Source organism: Nicotiana tomentosiformis, chromosome 6, assembly GCF_000390325.3.
Source record: "Nicotiana tomentosiformis chromosome 6, ASM39032v3, whole genome shotgun sequence".
Lineage (NCBI taxonomy): Eukaryota > Viridiplantae > Streptophyta > Magnoliopsida > Solanales > Solanaceae > Nicotiana > Nicotiana tomentosiformis.
The window spans coordinates 35,560,046-35,584,583 of NC_090817.1; the positions used below are offsets into that span (position 1 = coordinate 35,560,046).

The 24,538-nt window shown below is 39.6% G+C and overlaps 2 pseudogenes; both read left to right on the plus strand.

The window, feature by feature from the left end:
- Nucleotides 1-353: 353 nt before the first annotated feature.
- LOC104092239 (actin-3-like) lies at nucleotides 354-1,820 on the plus strand (annotated as a pseudogene).
- A 21,134-nt stretch (nucleotides 1,821-22,954) lies between these two features.
- On the plus strand, nucleotides 22,955-24,295 carry LOC104119594 (actin-101-like; annotated as a pseudogene).
- The last annotated feature ends 243 nt before the right edge of the window (nucleotides 24,296-24,538 follow it).

Here is a 24,538-nt window from a genome sequence, read left to right on the forward strand (position 1 = left end):
GAATTGTTAAAAATGGCTAATAATACATCTAATATTGGCTTGCCTAGCAAGTGAAATATTAGGCGTCATTATGGCCCTGAGGGTGGGAATTCCGGATCGTGACAATTTTGCTCTTTCTTTTCATCAGCAGGAATGAGAAATAGGATTTTGGAAAATCCACATTTTGGGATTTCTAAATGAGCGAGATATCTTCAAATTGCTTTAATAAACTCCTAGTGCACCAATCTATCTCACCTTGAGCTTGAAGGGAGATAAATAAGAGAATTGATGAAATCACTCGCAGACTTTGTATTTAAACCTGTGATTTCTCACCTAAATTATACTTGCAAAATAAATATTTGAAATCCTCAGAAATGGCTGATGGAAAGGACATTCAACCACTTGTTATTGACAGCGGAACTCAAATGAGCAAGGTTAGAAAAAACTGCTTCCTATTTCAGCTTCATTCATGGCATTAACTGTATTGCTACCCTATGTGACCTGCTATGGAATCATAAGTGCGTTGTTTGTTTCTTTAGGCCGGGTTTGCTGGGGATGATTCTCCAAGTGCTATTTTGGAAAGTGTAGTTGGTCGTCCTCGTCACGCTGGCATCATGGTTGGAACGGGAAAAAAAGATCTCTATGTTGGTGATGAAGCTTGGCATTACAGAGGTATTTTGACTATGAAATATCCTATTGAAGAAGGCATAGTAATCAATTGGGATCATATGGAGCAAATTTGGCACATACATTTTACAATGAGCTCGTTGTTGCTTCCGAGGAGCATCCCATTCTGTTGACTGAGGCACCACGTAACCCCAAGGCAAAACCAGAGAAAATGACTCAAGTCATGTTCGAGAAATTCAAAGTGCCAGCCATGTATGTTGCAAACCAGGTTGTTCTTTCTATGTTTGCTAATGGTCGCACAACTTGTAAGAAGAAGAAGAAGGAATACCAGTATATTCTGGTTCTCTACTGTTATAGTCAAGTGACTAATTTCGTTTATCATTTTGCAACAAGGTATTGTGGTTGATTCTGGTGATGGTGTGACCCATGCTGTCCCATCTATGAGGGACATGCACTTCCACATGCTATCTCACGGTTAGATCTTGGTGGTTGTGATCTTATTATTTATCTCGGTCACATCCTCTGGGAGAGTCATTATGTTTTTAATTGTGCCCTTGAAAGAAGTGTTATTTGTCATATGAAGGAGACGATTGCTTATGTTGCACTTGATTTTGAGCAGGAGATTCAGAAGGAAAAGATTTGCTCAAGATCAGTTGAGAAGAGCTATGAACTTCCTGATGGACAAGTCATTAATATTGGTGCTGAGAGGTTCCGTTGCCCCGAGGTCCTCTTCCAGCCATCGTTGGTTGGAATGAAAGAAATAGGAATTCATGAAAAAGCCTACAACTCAATCATGAGTTGTGATGTTGATATTAGGAAAGATTTATTTTTGAACATTGTGCTTAGTGGTGGCTCAACTATGTTTCCCGGCATAACAGATCGTATGAGCAAGGAAATCACTGCTCTTGCTCAGATCAAGGTGGTTGCACCACCAGAGAGGAAGTACAGCGCCTAGATTGGGGGATCAAAGCTAGCTTCCCTCAGTACTTTCAAACATGTTAGTTTTTTTTTTCGGGTTGCTTTATTAGGACGATCAGTAACTCTATCAACTACGCCTCATTCCCAACTGAATTGTTCTGATTGTGAATGTTTTCTAGATAATTTCTTTAAGCTTGAGCGATTAGCACTAACTTCTACTTGCTGTACAGATGCGGATCACGAAGGGCGAGTATGATGAATATGGTCACTCAATTGTCCACAGGAAGTGCTTCTAGGAGTGGTTTGGTAACATAAATCCTCTCTTTTCAAATTCCATCAACTGAATGCTATTTCAATCAGAGATCATTTCTTTTTTGAAGTGATGCTCAATATTTTGAGCAGTATGATATTTTAGTTTCTAGCTGCTCTATCATCATATGCTAATCTAGCTTGGCTCGGATTTATTCTTTTATACGAAGTGATTTGGCTAGAAAGCCATGAAGATGGAGTATCTCTGTGACTAATGTTTGTTCTATTGCTTTTCAGGTTAGGCACATTTTGTTAGTCCCGCCAATATTGCTGTATATGTAAATAATAATTCTGCAAAATATAAGTTATCGTAATGAAACAGTAATTAATTCGAGCCCACTGAATTCACAGTATTCCCTTAAGGAATTTAATCCCCTCCTAGTACCCAAGGTAATGGATTATTTCCTCCCAGGATAGAACGAATCACACACTAGTGTAGCGGTACTTCAAACTCCAGTGTTTCAGCGAACACAAAGTTCGGTAGCAAATCACACTTACAATTGCTTTGTTTGAAGTTAAAACAATGCAGAACGAAGGAGTAAAAACTCAGAAAATCGTATGAAAATGCTGAGAGAAAGGACTGCAATGTATAGCCAAATCTGTTGAGCGATTTCAGTCTTGTGTATTGTGTATTGTGTATTGTGTATTGTGTATGTGTCTTTCTTCAACAGCTGCTGCACATATATATAGCAGTCAGTGTTAAAGAAGACCAATCGTCCACCCTCCATGGTGGAGAAAGCATTAGCTTGTTTGTGGAGCAAGCACATTCATGGTGGGAAGAGCATTAGGCGGCTGCCAAATGGTCAATACACGGATTGGAAAATATCCGTTACAAATGCGGATAATCTTACGTTAATATTTACTATTAACAAATAAATTTGGTCCAAAAAATTAATCAATCAATCGATCATTTGACCAAATCCAAATCCAAATCCGAAGCCGAAGACGAAGCCGAAGCCGTAGCCGTAGCCGAAGCCGAGCCGAGCGAGCGACGACGACGACGGCGCGAGGCTTGCTTTCTTCTTAACTTTTTAAGAGCTACAAGAAGAGCAATTATATATATACCCACCAAAAATCTTTTCCTCTTCCAATATGGGACAATGTCTTATTGTCAAGAGGGGGAAACTTAAAATTTTACTCAAAATTTCATTTTCCCTCCATTTCCCATTCACCCTCATTTTAAGACTATTTCATCTTAAAAACAAAACCTCAACAATCCTCCACATGAATGGGGAATGGCTATATCACGGAAGTATGCATGAAAAAACTGTGTGATTTACAAGTAAGGATTAATCGCATCTGGATAAGTAGGTTTCCCTTTGAACTTTCCGTAGTAAACTTATGTCGGATATACTCGGTCAATCGGTAGATTTGATATCTTTGAACCGTCGATCTTTGGTGTATACCTAGACAATCATAAGTCACACAATCAACTCTTAACCGTCTTTGGTTCTCATTGTTGTGTTCGTTTCAGCCATGAACACCGCCTAGTTTCATAAGTGCGTAGAGAACTGGCCTTACAAAGTTCTCCTTGAAGCGACTAATACTTCACACTTACATAGGTGATTCCTAAACGTGTCATCCTGTAGATACACTATTTAATATACCCCGTATCAAATTTAGAAATCATTAAAAAAGCATTAATGCTTTATCCTTGGTACTGAACATTGTCTCATCATGAGAACGGACTAAAATTTTATTTGACAATGTTGAACCGTCATTAATGACTTTGTTTGATCTCCTTGAACCTAGATCTTGGGATCTCCAGTCTTCTAGGTAGAGTTACCGACACAATGACTTGTTCTCGGCCATAGCCCCATTTCCTTTGATGATTTCTCAACTACCTCTCTAGTTAGGCCTTTTGTAAGTGGATCCGACACATTATCACTTGACTTTACATAGTCAATCGTGATAATTCCTCTAGAGAGTAATTGCCTAACGGTTTTATGTCTTCGTCGTATATGACGAGATTTACCGTTATACATAACGCTCCCAGCCCTTCCAATTGCCGCTTGACTATCACAATGTATGCATATTGGTGCCAACGGTTTGGGCCAAAATGGAATGTCTTCCAAGAAATTCCGGAGCCATTCAGCTTCTTCACCGGCTTTATCTAAGGCTATGAATTCAGCCTCCATTGTAGAGCGGGCAATACATGTTTGTTTGGACGACTTCCAAGATACCGCTCCTCCACCAATAGTGAATACATATCCACTCGTGGACTTAGAATCAGTTGAACCGGTGATCCAATTTGCATCACAGTATCCCTCAATCACCGTAGGAAAATTACTGTAGTGCAATTCAAAGTTCTGGGTATGTTCTAAATATCCCAAAACTCGTTTCATTGCCATCCAATGAGATTGGCCTGGATTGCTCGTATATCGACTCAGTTTACTTATAGCACAAGCTATATCTGGTCGTGTACAATTCTTGATATACATTAAGCATCCCAACACACGAGCATAATCCAATTGTGATATGCTTTGGCCTTTATTCTTTGCTAATGCAAGATTCACGTCAATTGGAGTCTTTGCAACTTTAAAGCCCAAGTGCTTGAATTTTTCAAGTACTGTCTTAATATAATGAGATTGTGACAATGCCAGACCTTGAGGAGTCTTATGGATCTTAATTCCCAGAATTAAATCAGCAACTCCCAAGTCTTTCATATCAAACTTGCTATTGAGCATATGCTTAGTAGCATTTATGTTGGCAATGTCATTACTCATTATCAGCATATCATCCACATATAGGCAAACAATGACTATGTGATTTGGAACATTTTTAATGTACACACATTTATCACATTCATATATCTTAGAACCATTTGACAACATTGTTTGGTCAAATTTCGCATGCCATTGTTTGGGTGCTTGTTTTAGTCCGTAAAGAGACTTAACAAGTCTACATACCTTCTTTTCTTTACCTGGAACCACAAACCCTTCAGGTTATTCCATGTAAATTTCTTCCTCCAACTCTCCATTTAAGAAGGCCGTCTTAACATCCATTTGATGAATTTCAAGACCATACACTGCAGCTAATGCTACTAACATCCGTATGGACGTAATTCTTGTAACTGGAGAGTATGTATCAAAGTAGTCTAGACCTTCTCGTTGTCTATACCCTTTGACTACGAGTCTTGCCTTGAATTTATCAATAGTGCCATCATCTTTGATTTTTCTCTTAAAAATCCATTTAGAACCCAAAGGTTTATTTCCAGGAGGAAGATCAACCAATTCCCATGTATGGTTGTTCAATATGGATTCTATTTCACTATTGACTGCCTATTTCCAAAACAATGATTCCGAAGAAGTTATAGCTTCTTTAAATGTTTGAGGCTCATTCTCCAATAAGAAAGTCACAAAATCTGGTCCAAATAAAGTAGACGTTCTTTGACGTTTACTACGTCTTGGATCCTCCTGATTACATGTACTTTCTTTTGTTTCTTCCCGAGGTCGTTTAGATCCTTCACCAAACGACTCACATTCCTTTTTATACGGATATATATTTTCAAAGAACTCAGCATTATCTGATTCTATAACCGTATTATTATGAATGTCGGGATTTTCTGATTTATGAACCAGAAATCGATATGCTTTACTATTTGTCGCATATCCTATGAAAACACAATCAACGGTTTTCGGTCCTATCTTTACCCTTTTGGGTTTAGGAACTTGCACTTTTGCCAAACACCCCCACACTTTAAAGTAATTCAAGTTGGGCTTCCTTCCTTTCCATTTTTCATATGGAATGGATTGTGTTTTGCTATGGGGCACTCGATTTAATATTCGATTAGCCGTAAGAATGGCTTCCCCCACAAGTTCTGTGGCAAACCAGAACTTATCAACAACGCATTCATCATCTCCTTTAATGTGCGATTCTTTCTTTCCGTAATCCCATTAGATTGGGGCGTGTAAGGGGCTGTTGTTTGATGAATAATTTCATATTCTAAACATATTTCTTCAAAAGGAGATTCATATTCACCACCCCTATCACTTCTTATCATTTTTACTTTCTTGTTAAGTTGCGTTTCAACTTCATTTTTGTATTGCCTGAATGCGTCTATTGCTTCATCTTTACTATTCAGTAAGTAAACATAGCAATATCGAGTACCATCGTCAATAAAAGTTATGAAATACTTCTTTCCACCGCGAGATGGTATTGACTTCATGTCACAAATATCTGTGTGAATTAAGTCTAAAGGATTTGAATTCCTTTCAACTGACTTATAAGGATGTTTAACATACTTAGATTCCACACATGTTTGACATTTTGATTTTTCGCATTCAAACTTGGGCAGTACTTCCAAGTTAATCATTTTCCGCAAGGTTTTATAATTGACATGACCCAAACGTACATGCCATAAATCATTTGACTCAAGTAAGTAAGAAGAAGCTGAAATATTATTATTGTTTTCCACAACCATTACATTCAGATTGAAAAGGCCCTCGGTGAGGTAACCTTTTCCTACAAATATTTCATTCTTACTAATGACAACCTTGTTGGACACAAAAACGCACTTAAAACCGTGCTTAACAAGAAGTCCAGTAGAGACTAAATTCTTTCTCATTTCGGGAACATGAAGGACATTGTTCAAAGTCATGACCTTGCCAGAAGTCATTTTCAGAAATATCTTCCCATATCCTTCAACTTTTGCTGTTGAAGCATTTCCCATATAAACTGTCTCTCCGGGTCCAGCAGGAGCATAAGTAGCAAAAGCTTCTCTAACTGCACAAACATGGCGAGTGGCTCCTGAATCAAACCACCACAGTTTAGGATTTCCCACCAAGTTACATTCAGAAAGCATGGCACACAAGTTATCAACATCATCATGGTTTACTACCATGTTTGCTTGACCCCTTTTCTTGTCTTTCTTCGGAGCACGACACTCCGTAGATTTGTGTCCGATTTTTCCACAGTTGTAGCAGTTTCCACTGAACCGCTTCTTGCTTGGGTTGTATTTCGGACCAGAAGCCTTCTTCCTCTTTTTGTTATCTTCAACAATATTTGCTCCCATTATTGTTGAATTTCCACGGCCTCTCCTTTCAGCAGCTTTATTGTCCTCTTCGATTCTCAACCGAACAATGAGATCTTCAAGGGACATTTCCTTTCGTTTGTGTTTCAAATAATTTTTGAAGTCCTTCCACAACGGAGGCAACTTCTCAATCATTGCTGCTACTTGGAATGCTTCATTGATGACAAGACCTTCAGCAAGTAGATCATGAATAATCACTTGCAATTCCTGGACTTGGGTAATAACAGACTTGCTATCTACCATTTTGTAGTCCAAAAATTTTGCGGCAACGAATTTCTTCATCCCGGCATCTTCAGTTTTATATTTCTTTTCAAGCGCATTCCATAATTCTTTTGACGTCTCCACGCTACTGTATACATTATACAGATTATCATCCAGTCCGCTAAGAATATAATTCTTGCATAAAAAATCAGAATGATTCCATGCTTCAATCACGAGAAAGCGTTCATTCTCTGGAGTTTTATCTGGCAGATCAGGAACATCTTCCTTGATGAACTTCTGTAGACATAACGTAGTTAAGTAGAAGAACATCTTCTGCTGCCAGCGCTTGAAATCAATCCCGAAAAATTTTCTGGGTTTTTCTGCCGGTGCCAACGCCGGTGTTCGGCTTGTCGATGCGTTGGCAGTCACCATCAGAACAGCTTGGTTTTCACTTTCAGTCGTCATTTTTTCTGTAAAAGAATGACACAAACAAACGTTTAATACACGTTTTCAAACAGGAGTAAAAATCACGTAGATTTTAATCTCCAACAAAACGCCACGAAGGCTTTACTCTCCAAAACGGGAGTACACAAAACCACAAAGGTTTTAGTTTGCAGAATAATAAGAATAACACAAATATAGAAATAAATATTAAATTCCTTAAGATTGTTAGTCCCGTCAATATTGCTGTATATGTAAATAATAATTCTGTAAAATATAAGTTATCGTAATGAAACAGTAATTAATTCGAGCCCACTGAATTCACAGTGTTTCCTTAAGGAATTTAATCCCTCCTAGTACCCAAGGTAATGGATTATTTCCTCCCAGGATAGAACGAATCACACACTAGTATAGCGGTACTTCAAACTCCAGTGTTTCAGCGAACACAAAGTTCGGTAGCAAATCACACTTACAATTGCTTTGTTTGAAGTTAAAACAATGCAGAACGAAGGAGTAGAAACTCAGAAAATCGTATGAAAATGCTGAGAGGAAGGAGTGCAATGTATAGCCAAATCTGTTGAGCGATTTCAGTCTTGTGTATTGTGTATTGTGTGTGTCTTTCTTCAACAGCTGTTGCATATATATATAGCAGCCAGTGTTGAAGAAGACCAATCGTCCACCCTCCATGGTGGAGCAAGCATTAGCTTGTTTGTGGAGCAAGCACATTCATGGTGGGAAGAGCATTAGGCGGCTGCCAAATGGTCAATACACGGATTGAAAAATATCCGTTACAAATGCGGATAATCTTACGTTAATATTTACTATTAACAAATAAATTTAGTCCAAAAAATTAATCAATCAGTCGATCATCCGAAGCCGAAGCCGAAGCCGAGCGAGCGACGACGACGACGGCGCGAGGCTTGCTTTCTTCTTAACTCTTTAAGAGCTACAAGAAGAGCAATTATATATATACCCATCAAAAATCTTTTCCTCTTCCAATATGGGACAATGTCTCATTGTCAAGAGGGAAAAACTTAAAATTTTACTCAAAATTTTATTTTCCCTCCATTTCCCATTCACTCTCATTTTAAGACTATTTCATCTTAAAAACAAAACCTCAACACATTTGGTTATATATTTTTCTACAAGGAGAGCTTTCTATGGGTTTGGATTGGATTTTTCTTAGCTTTGGATATGTTATAAAACGTCTATGTTATTCAATTTGAAAGCGTACATTCTTGTTCATATCTTTCTGTTGTGAATTTAACTGCAAACCGATTGTAGGCGATATGGACGAAAGCCTAATTCCATTTTTGCAAGAAAAAGGCATTGTTCATTGCGATTCAGAACAATTTTAAGTACCAACTAAATTCTTTGTATTCCAATACAACAACAATTTTGTCGCAATTTCAAACAAGTTGATGACGGGTTTATGAATATTTACTGATGAATTACATTGAACATATAAGTAAGCATTAAAAGTTTTTCTTTCTCAAAGTTTATTTAGAAATCGTGTACAAAACACATGTTAATTAACATCAGCTAAGGGATAAAAATTAAATTGAAACTCATTCATTTACTAATTTAGCATGCCTATAGATCAATCAGTTAAATCATATTTAATTGACTCATCGACAATGACATATTTGTGACATCTTTAACAACTCATAAAATTCTGAACAAATTGAATGACAATATATATATATATATATATATATATATATATATATATAAAACTACCCGACCGGTCGTTCTACTTTCTAATACGTAACATCAACCGTAGAAGAATGAGGTTCGAGTTTATGAATAGGAGAAGGCCGCAATACATCTCCATCATCATTCTCCTCTAGGGCTGATTAATTAGGTTAAGGAAAGTATGAGGCGACCCTATTAAAGAGAGCATTAAGGATACATCAACTCATCCCCGTTCCCCTAATTAAGACTCTCCGTATGTGCTTTTACTATTTTATGACTTGCGGGAATGGTTAGTTAAGGTTGAAATCGGAACACTTAGTTCCTTAATATTGACTTAAAATGGTTAAGTTTGACTTGAGTCAACGTTTGAGTAAACGACCTCGAAACTGGGATTTGACGGTCCCAATAGGTTTGTATGATGGTTTTAGACTTTGGCGTATGTCCGGATCGGATTTTGGATGACCCGGGAGCGTTTCAACGCTTAATATTGAAAGGTGGCGCATTGATGGTTTTCAAGTTCTTTAAATTTGGTTAGAAGTAGAATTTCGTGTTATCGAGTTCTGTTTGAGATTCTGAGTCTGGGAATAATTCCGTATGGTGATTTGTGACTTGGACGCAAAATTTGGCATCATTCCGAGTTAATTTGATAGGAATTGGACGAGCGAAAGTGTTTTTAGAAGTTTTTGAGTTTCATAATTCGATTCATGTGTTTTGGCTCCGATTCGTATTTATGGATGTTATTTTGGTGTTTCAATTGTGCGAGCGGGTCTGTATTATGTTGTTGGATGTGTGAGTGTTATTGGATGGGGTCCCGGAGGCCCCGGATGCGAACCGGATTGGAATCGGACTCGGACTCGGACTCGGAAATTTGCATGAAAGACTGTTGGTGCACCAGTTCCGGTGCGTCCGCACCTGTGTGATTTTGGCTGCAGGTGCGAGTCACCGTGTGCAAAAGCGACTGGGGAGTGGACTGGCTAGAGTCCGCAGAAGCGGAGCTTTTTCTGCAGAAGCGGACTCGCTTCTGCAAGGGAGGAGTCGCAGGTGCGGAAGGAGGTAGCATGGCGTAGGTTGTAGATGCGCAAAGCGAGCCGCAGAAGCGGGCTCGCAGGTGCGGAGATTTTCCGTAGGTGCGACCAGTACGGGTTCGCACGTGTTCCGCAGGAGCGGGGATTTTTCCGTAGAAGCGGCCTCGCAAAAGCGGCGAAGCTTCCGCTGGGAGGCAGTGAAGTGCATTTATATTGGGACTTAAGCTACTTTGGCTCATTTCTTTCATCTCTTGGGCGATTTTAGAGCTCTTTGAAGAGGGGTTTTCACCTAGCACTATGAGGTAAGTAATTTCTATATGAGATGAGTTTAATACATGCACTTTGGGCAGATTCTTAGCACATAAAGTGTAAAAATTGTGGGTTTAGTTGAAAAACCTAGGTTTTGATAAAAACGAAATTTAACCACAAAATGATTATGGAATTGGGAGAAAATTATATATTTGAGTTCGTGAGGTTATGGAGCACGTGGCCGGGGGTAAATTTTAGGAATCTTCCAATTTGGGTTGGGTAGTTACTCTAATAGCTAAATTATTAACTTTTGAGTGTATATTGATTAATTTATATAATATTTGGCTAGCTTCGGATTGTTTGGCACCAAGTTGAGGCGTTAGAGTGGATTTCTGGGCCGAAAAGTGAGATTTGAGACAAGGTAAGTCTCTTCCCTAACCTTGTAAGAGGGAATTTACCTCATAGGTATTTTAAATCACTATTTGCTTCTAATTGTGGGGCTACGCACGCACAAGGTGACGAGAGTCCGTGCGTAGCTATTAATTATGCTTAAGTTTGGGTAGTTTTAGGACCCAAATCATCAAATACTTGTGTTGTTTGCACTCTACTTGTTAATTTAAGTGCCTAAATTATATTGAAACTTGATAAAGGATTCGTAAAGACCAAATTTCACTTACTTTGAGTTTTGGCAGGTTACTTGGCCGTTAATGAAAATTGTGCTTCCTTGTGTATTAATCTTGTAATAGTTTTAAAATCGGATGTTCATAGAGTATTCTCTCTTCTTGTGGAGTGGGTCGAACGCTTCGGTAGTATAATAGATGCATCTATGATTTGTGTCACTCGACCCTCGGCAGTGTACACATTATTCTTGATCGGGTCGTATGACCTCGGCATAAATCATGCGTGTTAATGCTTCGAGCCCGAATACACTTAATATTATTTTTATGAATTGAGGGGTTTTAATTTATTTATTGGCCCGAATTTTATCTAGAGTTGGTATGTGTTAGTTGATGATTTTTTGGAATTTACTATCATTTAAAGAATCATTCATTCACTGCTTGCTAATGTGTTATTATTATTATTATTATTCACATATCTAATGCCTATTTAGAATTTCTGTATTTTATTGTTGGCCCATAGTAAGTGTCGATGTCGACCCTTCATCACTACTTCTTCGAGTTTAGACCGGATACTTACTGGGTACATGTTATTTATGCACTCACGCTATACTTCTGCACTAATCGTGCAGGATCGGAGGTAGGTGCATCCAGCAGTCAGTCAGGCGCGCACCCCCGTTACCCCGACGCATAGTGGTGAGCTGTTTTCTGAGTCCGTTCTGCAGCACCCAGAGTCTCCCTTTTTTATTTACTTTCTGTCTACTCTATTTCATACAATAGCTTAGAGTTGTGTATATTCTACTATTTGCTCATACACTTGTGATACCAGGTCTTGAAAACATGCTAGTAGACACTTTATAGCTTTTGAGCATTTATTTCACTGCATTTGTTCTTTCATTAGTTTTTGCTTTAATCTATTAAAAATTTTCCACTTCTCATTTACTTATTAAAATAAAAATTAACTACTTTGAAATTATTAAAAAGAATAGATACGTGGCCAATTCACCGTTGGCTTGCCTGGTGGTGACGTTGGGCGCCATCACGGCCTTTAGGAGAAATTGGGTCGTGACAACATGATATCAGAGTACTAGGTTCACGTAGGTCTCACAAGTTATGAGCAGGCCTAATAGAGTTTTGTGGATTGGTGCGGAGACGTCCGTACTTATCTTCGAGAGGCTATAGGGTATTAGGAAACCACTCTTTCTTCTTCTCCTATCGTGCAGTTGATGTTGTGTTAAGTGTCTTTCTCTTATTCTCTCACAGATGGTGAGAACGCGTACAGCAGATGTACTCAACCATGGAGGAGTTGCTCCCCCTGTTGCTAAAGGTCGAGGCAGGGGCCGAGGGAGGGCTCCAGCTCATGGTAGAGGGCGAGAGCGTCCTAGAGTTGCTCCAGTTGTGCCACCAGTGGATCCAGTGGAGGATCCTGATACTGAGGAGCAGGGCGAGGTGCCTGCAGCGGAGCCAGTCCCAGTGGATTTCATGTCCACACCAGGATTCCAGGAGGTCATGGGTTATATGCTACGGTTAATGGATTCTATGACTCAAGCTGGTTTATTTTCAGCAGACCCAGCCACATCTCGAGCGGGATGGTGAGAACAGACCCTTACTGCTCAGGCTCCAGGGCATGCATCTGTCGTATATCAGACCCCGAGCGCACTACCCGTGGGAGGAGTTCAGCTAGTTGCAGCGGCTATACCAGAGCCCAGACCAGCTGCGGCCGGCAAGCCATAGAAGCTATTGGATAGATGGACCAGGCTACATCCTCCTGTCTTTGAAGGTGAGCGACATGAGGACCCCCAAGACTTTATTGATCATTGCAGGGACAGACTGCACAACATGAGGATATTGGAGTCCCACGGGGTGGACTTTACCACCTTTCAACTAGGGGGCAGGGCCCATAGATGGTGGCAGTCCTATCTTCTCGGCACGTCAGAAGGTTCTCCTTCCTTGACTTGGGATCCGTTCACACGCCTCTTCCTTGATAGACAAATCCAGCACCGCCGTCTCCTCGGGGTGCTCTAGTACGGACCTATTTCAGCGCCATTCTAGAGAGCTCCTACCGTCCACCAGCTATTCAGGGTTCCTCCAATGGGCCTTCAGGCCATCAGGGTCAGACTTCAGGTCAGTAGTCTACTATACCAAGAGGTTGTTTCGAGTGCGAGGATCTTGGTCATGTGAGTAGGTTCCGCCCGGGGCTTCGAGGCAAGGCGGTACAACAGGGTCAGCAACCTATAATTATAGCACTAGCTGCCACACCAGCCGTCTGGTAGCCCAGAGGCGGAGGGCAGGTGGGTAGGGGCCGTCCTACAGGTGGAGGCCAGTCAGGTGGCGCTCCAGCCAGGTTTCATACCTTTCCAACTAGACCAGATGCAGTAGCCTCAGATGCCGTGATCATAGGTATTATTTTTTTTTTTTTGCGGTAGGGATGCTTCGGTACTATTTGATCCAGGGTATGTATTCATATGTTTCATCTCCGTTTGCTCATTTTCTAGGTGTTCCTCGTGAGTCCTTGGGTACTCCTTTTAATGTGTCCACGCCAGTGAGCGATTCTGTTATTGTGGATCGGATCTATCAGTCCTGTATCATGACTTTATGTAGTTATGAGACTAGAGCGGATCTTCTGTTGCTCGATATGATCGACTTTGAGATCATCCTGGGCATGGACTGGTTGTCTCCATATCACGCCATCCTTGATTGCCATGCCAAGACTGTTACTTTGGCGATGCCAGAGTTGCCTAGATTGGAGTGGAAGGGTTCGTCTGTCAGTCCATCTAAGTCGGGTTATCTCTTTTCTGAAGGCTCGACACGTGGTAGAGAAGGGTTGTTTAGCTTATCTAGCTTATGTTCGGGATACTACTAAAGATACTCCAGCGATTGATTCAGTGTCTATGATCCGGGAGTTCTCTAATGTGTTTCCTTCTGATCTACTAGGCATGCCACCAGATCGTGACATCAATTTTTGTATTGATTTGGCTCCAGGTACCGAGCCTATCTCTATTCCACCGTACCGCATGACTCCGAAAGAGCTGAAGGAGTTGAATGAACAGCTGGAGGAATTGCTAGCAAAGTGTTTCATCAGACCGAGTGTGTCGTCTTGGGGTGCACCAGTGTTATTCGTGAACAAGAAAGATGGGACTATGCGGATGTGAATTGATTACCGCTAGTTGAACAAAGTTACCATTAAGAACAAGTACATATTGTCGCGTATTGATGATTTGTTTGACTAATTGTAGGGTGCCAGGGTGTTCTCTATGATCGACTTGAGATCGAGGTATCATCAGTTGAAGATTCGTGATTTGGATATTCCGAAGACGGCTTTCTGGACTAGATATGGCCGCTATGAGTTTCTTGTGATATCTTTCGATTTGACCAATGCCCCGGCGATGTTTATAGATTTGATGAACCGGGTTTTCAGGCCATATATTGACTCGTTTGTCATTGTCTTCATTGATGACATATTGATCTACTCGCATAGCATGGAGGAGCATAAGCAGCATTTGAGAGTGGTGCTTCAGACCTTGCGAGAACAGAAGTTATATGCTAAGTTCTCCAAGTGTGAGTTCTGGTTAGATTCTGTGGCATTCTTGGATCATGTTGTATCAGTCGAGGGTATTAAGGTAGATCCCAGAAAGATCGAGGAAGTTCAGAGTTGGCCTCATCCTACCACAGCGATCGAAATCGGGAGCTTTTTGGGGTTAGCGGGTTATTATCGCCGGTTTGTGGAGGGCTTCTCATCTATTGCAACACCTTTGACTAGATTGACCCAGAATGGTGCTCCATTTTGGTGGTCCGGCGATTTCGAGGCGAGCTTTCAGAAGCTCAAGACCGCCTTGACTTCAGCACTGGTATTAGTGTTTCCTTCCGGTTCAAGGATGTATACTATGTATTGCGATGCTTCACGTGTTGTCCTGGGTTGTGTATTGATGTAGGAGGGGCGAGTTATTGCACGTGCTTCATGTCAGCTGAAGACCCATGAGAAGAATTACCCCGTACATGATTTGGAGTTGGACGCGATAGTTCTTGCTCTCAAGATCTGGAGGCATTATCTTTATGGGATGTCTTGTGAGGTTTACACCGACCATTGCAGCTTGCAACATTTGTTCAAGTAGAGGGATATCAATTTGAGGTAGCGCAGGTGGCTTGAGTTACTAAAAGATTGTTATATTACCATCCTTTATCATCCAGGCAAGGCGAATGTGGTTGCGGATGCCTCTGAGCAGAAAGGCAGAGAGTATGGGTAGTTTGGCATTCATTTCAGCAGAGGAGAGGCCATTAGCTTTGGGCATTCAGTCCTTGGCTAACAGACTTTGAGGTTGGATATCTCAGAGCCCAGTCGAGTTCTTGCATGCGTCATCTCTCACTCTTTATTATTCGAATAGATTAAGGCTCATCGGTGCAACGATCCGCACTTGTTGGTTCTTAGAGATGCGGTGCTACATGGTGGTGCCAAGGAGGTTATTATCGTTGAAGATGGTGTTCTGCGACTCCAGGGTCATCTGTGTGTTCCTAATGTTGATGGATTGAGGGAAAACATTCTAGAGGAGGCACACAACTCTCGTTATTCTATTCATCCAGGTGCTACGAAGATGTATCGCGACCTAAGGCAGCATTATTGGTGGCGGCGAATGAAGGACATAGTTGAGTATGTAGCGAGGTGCCTGAATTGCCAGCAGGTTAAGTATGAGCATCAAAGGCTAGGTGGCCTACTCCAGCAGATGGTTATACCTGAGTGAAAATGGGAGCGCATCACTGTGGACTTCGTAGTTGGGTTGCCACAGACCTTGAGGAAGTTTGATGCAGTTTGGGTCATTGTCGACAGGTTGACCAAGTCAGCACACTTCATTCCGGTTGTGACTACGTATTCTTTAGAGAGATTGGCCCAGATTTACATTCAGGAGATTGTTCGGTTACATGGTGTGCCTATTTCCATCATATCAGATAGAGGCCCTCAGTTTACTTCACATTTATGGAGGGCAGTACAGAGTGAGTTGGGAACTCGGGTAGAGCTCAGCACAGCCTTTCATTCACAGACCGACGGGCAGTCGTAGCGAATGGTTCAAATCTTAGAGGATATGCTCAGAGCATGTGTGATTGACTTCGGAGGGCAGTGGGATCGCTTCTTGCCTTTGGCCGAGTTTGCTTATAACAACAATTATCAGTCTAGCATTGAGATGGCTCCATTTGAGGCTTTGTATGGTCGGCTATGTCGTTCGCCCATCGGATGGTTCGAGTCCTGTGAGGCTAGGCTATACAATACTGATTTTGTGAAGGATGCCTTGAAGAAGGTGAAATTGATTCAGGAGCGACTTCGCATAGCACAGTCTAGACAGAAGAGTTACGCGGATCAGAAGGCGCGTGGTTTATCATTTATGGTAGGCGAGAATGTTCTCTTGAAAGTCTCGCCGATGAAGGGAATCATAAGGTTCGGGAAGAAGGGAAAGTTGAGCCCAAGGTTTATAGGTCCATTTGAGGTGTTGAGACGAGTTGGGGAGGTTGCTTATGAGCTTGTTTTGCCTCCCAGTATATGCTCCGAAAGTATCATGCCGACAGGTCGCATGTGTTAGACTACATCACGGTTCAGCTAGATGAGAGCCTGGGTTATGAGGAGGAGCCAGATGCCATTGTTGACTGGCAGGTTTGCCAGTTAATGTCCAAGAAGATTTCTACGGTACATTTTTAGTGAAGGGGTCAACCAGTCGAGGAGGCGACTTGGGAGACCGAGGAGGACATGCGGAGAAGATATCCACACTTATTCAACACTCCAGGTGCGATTCTAGACCCGTTCTAGGACGAACGTTTGTTTAAGTGGTGGAGAATGTAACGACCCTGTTGGTCATTTTGATTTCTAGATCCACATTCCCCTAATTAAGACTCCATGTATGTACTTTCACTATTTTATGACTTGTGGGGATGGTTAGTTCGAGTTTGGAAGGGTTCGGGTTGAAATCGGAACACTTAGTTCCTTAATATTGACTTAAAATGATTAAGTTTGACTTGAGATAATGTTTTGAGTAAACAACCTCAGAACCGGGATTTAACAGTTCCAATAGGTTCGTATGATAGTTTTGGACTTGGACGTAAGTCCGTATCGGGTTTTGGATGAACTGGGAGCATTTCGGCACTTAATATTGAAAGTTGGCGCATTGAAGGTTTTCAAGTTCTTTAAATTTGGTTTGAAACAGGATTTGGTGTTATCGAATTCTGTTTGGTATTTCGAGCCTAGGAATAGATCTGTATGGTAATTTGTGACTTGCACGCAAAATTTAGCGCCATTCCGAGTTAATTTGATAGGAGTCGGATGCGCGAAAGTGTTTCTAAAAGTTTTTGAGTTTCATAATTCGATTCATGTGTTTTGGCATCTGATTCGTATTTCTGGATGTTATTTTGGTGTTTCGATTGAGCGAGCGGGTCCGTATTATGTTGTTGGATGTGTGAGTATTATTGGATGGGGTCCCGGGGGGCCCGGATGCGAACCAGATTGGAATCGGACTCGAAAATTTGCATAAAGGACTGCTAGTGCACCAGTTCTGGTGAGTCTGCACCTGCGAGATTTTGGTCGTAGGTGCGAGCCACCGTGCGCAGAAGCGACTGGAGAGTGGGCTGGCTAAAGCCCGTAGAAGCGGAGCTTTTTTCGCAGAAGCGGACTCGCTTCTGCGAGGGAGGAAGCATGGCATAGGTCGCAGGTGCGCGAAGCTAGCCGCAGAAGTGGGCTCGCAGGTGCGGATATTTTCTGCAGGTGCGACCAGTGCGGGTTCGCACGTGTTCCGCAGGAGCAGGGATTTTCTTGCAGAAGCGGCCTCGCACTGATGGCGAAGCTTCAGCTGGGAGGCAGTGAAGTGCATTTATATCGGGACTTAGGCTATTTTGGCTCATTTCTTTCATCTCTTAGGCGATTTTGGAGTTCTTCGAAGAGGGGTTTTCACCTAGCACTTTGAGGTAAGTAATTTCTATATGAGATGAGTTTAATACATGTATTTTGGGTAAATTCTTAGCACATAAAGTGTAGAAATTATGGGTTTAGTTGAAAAATCTAGGTTTTGATAAAAATGAGATTTAACCACGAAAATGATTATGGAATTGGGTAAAAATTATATATTTGAATTCGTGAGGTTATGGGTAACATTTATTTTCAAAAAATTTCGGAATCACGGCATGTGGGCCCGGAGGTAAATTTTAGGAATCTTTCAATTTGGGTTGGGTAGTTACTCTAATAGGTAAATTATTAGCTTTTGAGTGTATACTGATTAATTTATATAATATTTGGCTAGTTTCGGATTGTTCGCCACTAAGTTGAGGCTTTAGAGTAAATTTGTGGGCCGGAAAGTGAGATTTAAGACGAGGTAAGTCTCTTCCCTAACCTTGTAAGAGAGAATTTACCCCATAATTATTTTAAATCACTATTTGCTTCTAATTGTGGGGGCTACGCACGCACAAGGTGACGAGAGTCCATGCGTAGCTACTAATTATGCTTAAGTACGGGTAGTTTTAGGACCCAAATCATCAAATACTTGTGTTATTTGCACTCTACTTGTTAATTTAAGTGCCTAAATTATATTGAAACTTGATAAAGGATTCGTAAAGACCAAATTTTACTTACTTTGAGTTTTGGCGGGTTACTTGACCATTAATGAAAATTGTGCTTCCTTGTGTATTAATCTTGTAATGTCTTTTAAATCGGATGTTCATAGAGTATTCTCTCTTCTTGTGGAGCGGGCTGAACGCCTCGGCAATATAATAGATGCATCTATGGTTCGTGTCGCTCGACCCTCGGCAGTGTACATATTATTCTGGATCGGGCCGTACGACCTCGGCATAAATCGTGCATGTTAATGCTTGGAGCCCGAATACACTTCATATTATTTTTATGAATTGAGGGGTTTTAATTTATTTATTGGCCCGAATTTTATCTGGAGTTGGTATGTGTTAGTTGATGATTTTTTGGAATTTACTATCAGTTAAAGAATCATTTATTCACTGCTTGCTAATGTGTTATTATTATTATTCACATATCTCATGCCTATTTAGAATTCCTGTATTTTATTGTTGGCCCATAATAAGTGTCTATGTCGACTCCTCGTCACTACTTCTTCGAGGTTAGACTGGATACTTACTGGGTACATGTTGTTTATGCACTCACGCTATACTTCTGCACTAATCGTGCAGGATCTGAGGCAAGTGCATCTAGTAGTCAGTCAGGCGCGCACCCCCGTTACCCCGAGGCTTAGTGGTGAGTTGCTTTTTGAGTCCGTTCTGCAGCATCCGGAGTCTCTCTTTTGTATTTACTTTCTGTCTACTCTATTTCAGACAGTAGCTTAGACTTTTGTATATTCTACTAGTTACTCATACACTTGTGACACCAGGTTTTGGAAACATGCTAGTAGACACTTTATAGCTTTTGAGCATTTATTTCACTGCATTTGCTCTTTCATTAGTTTTCGCTTTAATCTATTAAAAAAATTTCACTTCTCATTTACTTATTAAAATAAAAATCAACTATTTTGAAATTATTAAAAAGAATATATACATGGCCAATTCACCGTTGGCTTGCCTGACGACGACGTTGGGCGCCATCACGGCCTTTAGGAGAAATTGGTAGTTTTCGCTTTAATCTATTAAAACAAATTCACTTCTCATTTACTTATTAAAATAAAAATCAACTATTTTGAAATTATTAAAAAGAATATATACATGGCCAATTCACCGTTGGCTTGCCTGACAACGACGTTGGACGACATCACGGCCTTTAGGAGAAATTAGGCGCCCAACGTCGTCGTCAGGCAAGCCAACGGTGAATTGGCCATGTATATATTCTTTTTAATAATTTCAAAATAGTTAACTTTTATTTTAATAAGTAAATGAGAAGTGAAAATTTTTTAATGTAATTGAAACCAAACCGGGCTACCACTATTATATACTAGAAAAAATTATTAGACTAGAAATGTTTGAATGTTTCTTCTTAACATTTGGCACAACGAAGATTTTGTTGCCGTTGCTCAAATGAAAAAGTGTCAAAGAAAAGAACCAATTTAAAATAATTCAAAACAAAAAGGAAAATAGGGAGCATATATTACAAAAGATTTGGCTAGGTAATTCAAAAGGGGAAAAAGAATTAGTCCAACAGCAATACTGATTTGATTCGAAGCTTCCGTTTTATTTGCATTTACGGTTGTTTACACGCGTCCAATAAGTATAGGCGGAACAGAAACTATTAGTTTCTTTGTTTACTAGAAAATTTCCTTTGTTTTTCTTACATTCCATATATACTGAACTAGCAATCGGAATTAGTACGATTTGTCTCTGTTTCACTTGTATTTATGCGCTTGCTACTTGTTATTGGTTGCTCAATGATTTGTTGGTGTAAATGGTTTACTAATTTTGGGTTTTTGAGTTTTGAATTTAGGTTAAGTTTGACATTTGTTATGATGATTTCATATGATTATAAAATAAGAACTTACTATTGATTATCTCCTTGTGACCTATAGATCACGTGTTCGGTCGTAAAATCAGTCATTAATGTTTGTATTAGATTATGCTGTCTACATCACACCCTTGGGATGCGGCCCTTTCCCGGACCCTACATGAACGCGGGATGCCTTGTGTTCCGGACTATCCTTTTTTCCCTTTTTCTGACGATATGGAATGCTTTGCGGTGTAACTAAATTGATAATTTGGTCTAGATTACCCACATAAGTATGGAGGTACATAGGTCAGGTTGGTTCGGATTTTTAAATTACCAAACCAAACCAAACCAATGGTGTTGGATTTTTAAATCTATAAACCAAACCAACAAAATCGGGGTTTGCAATCTCGATTTTTCTCAGGTTTCCACTAAAGTCTTCATAGCACAAAATATGTAATTTCTGCTCCAAATATTTCTTAAGTCCTAATAAGATACAACTATATAATATATTTTTCAAGAAAGTAACACAATAATATGAGATAAGTCATAGCATTATACTAAAATATTCAATAACAAAGATAATAAAATTCATAAAGCAAATATTGCTAATTAATAAGCCGTAATGAAAATTAACATAATCTAAAAATACTATATAGGTCATGCTAAAATAAGTACGATTAATTACATAACTAAATACTATAGAAAAAGATAAACTAAGTTATGAATTTTCATTATAAACCAATGTAAAACTAAAAATAGATATCCAACACTATTGGCATTCCTAGTGTTGAATTGAATTTTTTTTGTTAGCATTAGTATTGATTGAGTTACTACATCTATGGGCTATAAAATTTATTTACCATTCAAGAATCTTAAGTCCAAACTTGAAATAATACGTTAAAAGATAAAACTGTGAAAAAGTTTAAGAAATATTTATAAATTATATTACAATAAATATTTATATGTATAGAATAGTTTTAAAAATTGTATAAATATACTATCAGGTTGATTTTGTTTCGATTTGACTTTTTTTAGTTAAAGCCAAATCATACCAATTATGGTTGGGTTTTATTTTTCCAATACTAACCCAAATCAAACCAAACCGGATTGGAGTTTTTTTTTCCGGATTTGGTGCTGTCTATCGGTTAATATCCCTATGCATAAGTGTCCTTACTAAGCACATGTCAAAATTTTATTATTAGAAACTTGTGTACCGACTCGTAAGTGATTTTATATGAAAGAGAAAGTCAAAGACGGATGAGAATATTAATCAATACGAGAACTATTCATTAGATTTTAGGCAGAAGTCTTCGAGCTAAAAGGAGATTTACTAGATAAACTTTTCTCTCTGGTTCTATAAAACAGTTTCTTTGATTTTGAAAGAGTCTTTTTTGCTCCATCGCATGAAATAGGAATGAACCCCCACCTTTGCCCGCCAACAGTAACTACAAAACTGGGAAAGAAACATATATAATTTTCTTTTTGGCTCTTGATTGAACTTTGCTTGTACTGGTCAATTGATTTACACATTTGATATATTTACGCATAGTAACTATTTGAGTTACTTGGGAAGTTCATGATTCAGTTTTATGGGTAGCAATAGCATGATCACTGTCCACCAACAAACCATAGCATCTACTTAAAGAGCAAGACCTTTTTCTTTTTTCCTTTTCCTCAAAACAAAGAGGCGAAAACCTTAAAGTTTTGTGCTTTCTTGTGTATAAAAAGAAAAATATAATCAGGCAACAAGCAATGGTGTTAGTAGAGTTTTCTTATTCTTTAAGGTTACTATAGTTTCAAAATGGTGATTTCATAGCGGGGGTATTAGCCTAACATTCTGTGTCTTCGTCACTCTTTGCTAGAAATGCAGTCTTTAAGGTCTTGGGGCTTCCGTTTTATTGGCTTTTATTAAATTAAAATTATTTTATCTGTTCGGTGTGTGACATATTTTGGTCTATACTTAATGTAAAAGTGGGGAAGTTTAACATAAGGCGACGAAAAGAAGTGAGATAGTTTGGCCAAAGAAAGAATTTTGAGAGGTAAAAGTGAGCTAGGGAAGTCAACCTCTAAGGATTTTGGAAAATTCGTGTTAGTGCCTTTAACATGAGTGAGATATCTTGAAATTGCTTTAATGAACTCCAACTGCACCAGTTGACCTTTGTTATTCCTTCCCCCTGCAGGTTTTTGCATGAACCTCCTATTTGTTTTCACCACTTGTTTCTGTTGTCTTTGACTTTAACTATAAAGGGGATCGATGTTCATATGCTAATAGCTGATGACTTTTACTGGAAATATGAAAATCTCTCTCCCCTTGAGCTTGAAGGGAGATAGAAAGGAGAATCAAACAATATACTATTAAGGAAGAAATTCTCTCATTGACTGAGCTGATTCTATGAACAATTTTCACTTTTGGCTCTATATTTGTACCAGTGATGTCTCATCTATATTATACCTTGCAAAATAAAAATTTGAAGTCCTTACAAGATGGCTGATGGGAAGGATACTCGACCACTTGTTATTGACAATGGAACTAGATTGAGCAATGTTAGTTAGAACAAACTGCTTGCAATTTCAGCTCCATGTGACATACTAATGAATAATAACTATTTTGCTGTTTGTTTCTTTAGGCCGGCTTTGCTGGTATAATTCTCCAAGGGCTGTTTTCGAAAGTATAGTTGGTCGTCCTCGTCACACTGGCGTCATGCCTGGAATGGGACTAAACCACTATGTTGGTGATGAAGTTCTGAATAGAAGAAGTATTTTGACTCTGACATATGCCGTTGAACATGCATTGTATCATAAGAAACTGGGATGATATAGGGAAACTCTGGCACCAAACCTTTTATAATGAACTCGGTGTTGCTCCAGCGGAGCATCCCATTCTTCTGACCGAGGCACCTTTTAACCCCAAGGCTAACCGAGAGAAAATGACTCAAATCATGTTTGAGACATTCGATGTGCCAGCCATGTATGTTGCGATCCAGGCTGTTCTCTCACACTGTATACTAGTGCCCATAAAACTGGTATGAAGATGGAATACCAACATAAACTGGTTCTCTACTGTTTTAATTAGTCACTAATTTCGTTTGTTGTTTTGCAACAAGGTATTGTGATTGAATCTGGTGATGGGGTGAGCCACGTTGTCCCCATCTATGAGGGACATGCACTTCCCCATGCCATCTCGTAGTTTATCCTATACCTGTAGCATTGAAATAGATATATTTCGCTAGCTGAAGGAGACAAATGCTTATGTTGCACTGAATTTTGAACAGGAGATTGAGAAGGCAAAAAATTTCCCAAAATCAGCTAAGAAGAAGAGCTATATATGAGTTTCCTGATGGAGAAGTCATTAATATATGTCCTGGGAGGTTCCGTTGCCCTGAAGTCCTCTTCCGGCCGTCATTGGTTGGAATGGAAGAGATAGGAATTCATGAAAAAATTTACAACTCAATCATGAGAAGTGATATCGATATTAGGAAAAATTAATTTTTAAAATATTTTGCTTAGTGGTGGCCCAACTATGTTTCCAGGCATAGCAGATCGTATGAGTAAGGAAATCACTGCTCTCTCTCCAAGCGACACAAAGATCAAAGTTGTTGCACCCCCTGAGAGGAAATACGGCGCCTGGATTGGAGGATCAATTTTAGCTTCCCTCAGTACATTCAAACAAGTTAGTTTCTTTTTGCTTTACTTCAATGATCCATGGATCAATTGTTAATTCTTTTAAGCTCAAGGATTTATAACAAAGGGCGAGTTTGATGAATATGGTCCCTATATTGTCAACGGGAAGTGCTTCTAAGAGTGGTTTGTGAACTTAGATCCTTGTTAGTTAATTCCACAGAGATATGCTTCTTTTGTTGAAGTGATACCCAATATTGTGAGAAGGATGATATTTTAGTTTTTAGCTGCTCTGTAATGAATTGTCTTAGTAAGCCATGGAAATTGTAAATCTCTGCAGCTAATTGTCTGTTCTGTTGCTTCAAGTTATGCACAGTTGGTTTCGTGGAACGCGGATTTGCTGCATTTTATTGAATATTTACAA